Below are 4628 nucleotides of genomic sequence, written 5' to 3' on the forward strand. Positions count from 1 at the left end.
CTTCAGCAAGGAACATTTTGACCTATGAAAAATTTCCTTAGGAGGATTGCTGGAGTGAAGGCACGGCAGCAAGAGAATGGGTGTAACACTGAGAAATCATAGGAGCAGCCCAGAAGATGATGGTCCATGAGACCAGAGTTAAAGTGTGTTGATGGGCTCAGAAAGCCCTCACAGGAATCAGTGGGTGTTGTGGAAATAAGAGAGCCTTAATAGCAATGAATGGGGACCACCACATAGTTTAAAGCTAAATGGTGCCATGGCCAGATGAAATAAAACATGAGCTCTGTGAGCTCTGAGAGTTCACCTGGAATGGTTATACCTTCCATCTTCTGAGAAGTTCAACTGGGGTAGTTATACCTACCCACCCTCTGAGAGTTCACCTAGGGTAGTTACACCTTCCTGCCCCATGGCAACCTCTACTTATGTCTAGCACTTTTTTTAATTTAATTTTTTTATTTTTAAAAATATTTTATTTTTTATTTTATGCGTATGAGTGTATTGCCTGCATGTATGTAAGTGTACCTATATCATGCAATGCCCAGGGAGGTCAGAAGAGAGCACTGAATTTCCCTAGAACTGGAGTTACAGACGGTTGTTAGCTGCCATGTGGGTGGTAGGAATCAAACCTGGGTCTTCTGCAAGAACAGCCAGTGTTTTTAACTACTGAGCCATCTCTCCAGCCCCAAAACTTCTGGGCAAATCTACTAAACTTATTCTTCTTAAAGTGGTGTTTAAGAATGTTGATGCCACTCTCAGAGCTCCCTCTATTCTGGGAGACCAAACATACCAAAAATGTTGAATTTTTATGTCTTCTACATATGCTTTCTGTTAAAGATGCTCAGTCCTCCTTTCTTTGATAAGTCCCATGCATTCACTAACTCCTGAGCCTGTAGCTCTGTGCTGCTTTCTATACATTTTTGTAAAGATCACTGATATGCTTATTGTGTTTCATTTGTTAACATATCTGCTGTTCCATCCACACTGTGAGCTCCTAGAGGACAGGAACTCTCAGTCACCAGGACAGGGCTCCAACGGCTGGCATGTCAATGGAGTCAACTGACTGTACAAGGAAGCACTTGCCAGATGTCTTGGAAAACTCAGATCTATCATTTACGCCCTTTAATAAACATTAAGCTCAGGGACTTGGGAAATATTCGCACTTAAAACCATTTACTCAAGTTCCGAACATAGCTTTTCTCAAATGTTCACCTATATGAGGAAAGTGACACTTGCTGACCCTATCAATTTATTTCCATAGAACAAGTACCAGCTTCTCTTTCTTAAATAATACTTCACCAAGGAAATATTAATGTGTCTTTGGTTATAGCAAATATAAACATCACTCAAAAAGCTTTTGCAAACCACTAAAGCCTACAGGAGGGGGAAGCATCCCCTAAGGGGTATAACAATAGGATTTGGGACTTGCTGGGCTGTGCTAAAGAGAGAAGGTGGGGCTCTTTGTGGATTTCCTTGATTTCCAATTCTTTAAAAGTATTCTACTAGTTGGGGGATTAAAAGGTTTACTGGGGAGAGTGTCAGTTGTCAAAAGACTGAGGATAGATTCTATAATCCTGTAAAAGAGTGTTCCGGCAGCTTCTCCAACAGGAAAGTAGAAAGATTTGGTGTCTCAGAAGTAATTTCGCCCTTTGTTAGACTCACTGGGTTCTTCAATAACAAGTCTGCTGCTCTGGGAAGAAATGGCAGTTTTCTTGAGTTTAATTTTCACACTGTTGCGCTCCCTGTCTGTTTGCATGGCTCTTTGTCTACCTTATGAAGTTCTATTAGTTTTTAACTCCTGCATTTTGACATTCTGCTGTTAGGCGCATACACTTTGTTATCTTATCTTGGAGAATTGAGCCCTTCATCATTTGGTGCTGTGCTCTTCTTTATCCTTGATAATTTTCCTTGTTTTGAAGTCTGCTTTGTCTGAAATGAATGTAGCTGTTCCAGCTTTCTCTTCCTGGCATTGCCACATGTGGTAGGCTGAATCATGTACCTCGAAATGTTCATTTGTCAAGTGTTAACTCCTAGCACCCTAGAATATGACTGAATTTGGAAATAGGGTCTTTAAAGAGGTAACAATGAAAATTAAGTCACCGGGGTGGGTCCTCATCTACAGGGAATAATGTACTTATAAGAAGAGAAAATCTGGACACAGAAATGAAGAGAAAAGGCAAGTGTGAAGACTTAGGGAGAAGTCAACCACCCACACATCCAGGGAAGAAGCTTGGACCAGATCCTGTCCTCATAGCCTGCAGGAAAAGCAATCCTGCTGGTACCTTGATCTCAAACTTCCAGCCTGGAGACTGTGAAAAAGTACGGTTGTGTTGTTCAAGCCACCCAGATTGGGGTACTATGTTATGGTATGGTAGTCCTAGGAAACAGGGACAGTGTGGGATCACTTTTTCCACCCCATCACTTTTGACTTATCTGTCTTTATGTGTAAAATGAGTCTCTCATAGACAGTGTACTGTTGAGTTATATTTTAAAATCTTTTTTGGTAGTTTCACTGGAAAAGGTGGGCTATTGACACAATTTACCCTTAAAGTCATTATTAATATATTTGCTTTAACATCTACTATGTCCATAAAGTTTTCTATTCATTGTGCTTTTCCTTTGTTTTTGTTTTTACTTCTCTTCTTTTCTGGCATATTGATTATAGTTTTTAATTTTTTTGGTTACCCTGGAGATATATATATATATATACCAATCCAAGCCCACTTTCAAATAACTTCATACCACAGCTCAGATACTTTCTAATAGAGTATTGCAGTAGAATCCTTCCTTGCCCTTTAATTATTGTTGTCATCCAGCTTACCTATCCATATATTCTAACCACCCAAACATTGTTACTGTTATTACTTTGAGCACAAAGTTGCAAGGTTGAAATACATTTCAGGGGAAATAAACTATTTGAATTGCTATAATAAAATGTGGAGAGTAATGTGTGCAGAAAAGCTCCCATTCTAAGATAGTCAACTGGAAGAAGGAGGCATATCTAATAATTCTAAGACTACTAGGGTAGAAATGGGCTTGGATCGATGACTAGAATTTGGACATGAAGAGAGGGAGGAACAAATGGTAGAAAAAATTCTGGGGGGAGGGCACATGCTAGACTGGGGAAAGGACTGAAGTAAAACAATTCTGAGAATTTCAATGTGGATAGAAGGATATAGGAAGAAGATTTATGGAGGAGATAAAGTTAAAAAGCAGGTGGGACCCATGTGGTACTTCTAGTCACTTACACATCTGTACACCCCTCATGTGACATTAATTGATCTTCATGATTATAACAAGCTCTACATAATCCAAAGCCCATTGTTATTTGCTAAAATTCAAACATTTCATATAATTTTAATAACAAATGTGTTTACTGAGGTCCTGTGGAAAATGCAGTGAAAGGTGAAAGCAAGTTGGAATGGTGAGGGCTATGGCTATAAAGAACTAAAGTCACTGAATAAAGCAAACTGACCTCATCAAAAATTACCCTAGAAGAAGAACCTTGAAATTACCCACAGAACTCATGAAGTATGGTTTGTGTGTACTACCTTATGCAATGATTCCTAGAAATGCTAAGTTTTGAGAATGGCTAAGCTAGATGTCCTAGTTTGATTCTCCATTGCTGTGACAAAATACTCTGACCAATACCAACTTGAGGAGAAAAGGGTTTATTTGTCTTACATCTCCTGAGTTGAGTTCATCAGGGAGCCCAAGGTAGGAATTCAGGACAGGAACCTGGAGGCAGGAGCTGAAGCACAGGCCACAGAGGAACGTTGCTTACTGGCTTGCTCCCTGGCCCCTGCTCAGCCTGCTTTCTATGCGACACAGACCCACCTGCCCAGGGATGGCACTACCCACAGTGGGCTGGGCCGTCCCACATCAAACAACAATCAAGAAGATGCCCCTCAGACATGACCACAGGCCAGTCCTACGGAGGAAATTCCCCAATTGAGGCTCCCTCAACCCAGGTGTGTCAAGTTGACACTAAAGCTATCCAGCACACTAGGTAATCTAAAATCCAAAAAAGCAGGGGATGGGAGGAGAAAGAGGAATTTTATAGGTAAATACTCAAGAATTCTGCATATAAAATGATTATCAAATTCCTGCATGATGAATGGGGGACGGAGGAATGGAGAATCCTGGTGTTCCTGTTTGCCTGCAGAGTGCACTCCTTCCAGTGTGATAGAAGGTCTCTAGACCCTTCATGCATATGATCAGGTTGTTTTGTGATGATGAGTTAGTTATACATTATATGAGTTGTATGTGTCTACATGTCTGTGTGGTGGCAGGGGAGAATAAAGCAGATCAGAGAGCAGAGAGGTTAATTACCCAAATCATCCTCATTTAATATCATCACCAGACAGTAGAAACAATGGGATTTTGTGACTATAGTAGTTAACATTCTGTTGATTGGAAGTACTAGATGTTTATCTGAGCTAATTAAACAATTAAAGGAAAAGGAAGTAAGGCTTTGAGATTTGGGCTATAAGCTGTCTGAATTGTAGGGATGCAGCTACACCTCAGAAGGGAACTGGAACCAGGAATTTGAATGAATGTGTTATAAACTCTTTTGTGTGTGTGTGTGTGTGTGTGTGTGTATGTGTGAATCTAATTCCCATTTATATTCT

This window comes from Nannospalax galili, unplaced genomic scaffold, assembly GCF_000622305.1.
Source record: "Nannospalax galili isolate Female #2095 unplaced genomic scaffold, S.galili_v1.0 scaffold125, whole genome shotgun sequence".
Taxonomy (NCBI): Eukaryota; Metazoa; Chordata; class Mammalia; order Rodentia; family Spalacidae; genus Nannospalax; species Nannospalax galili.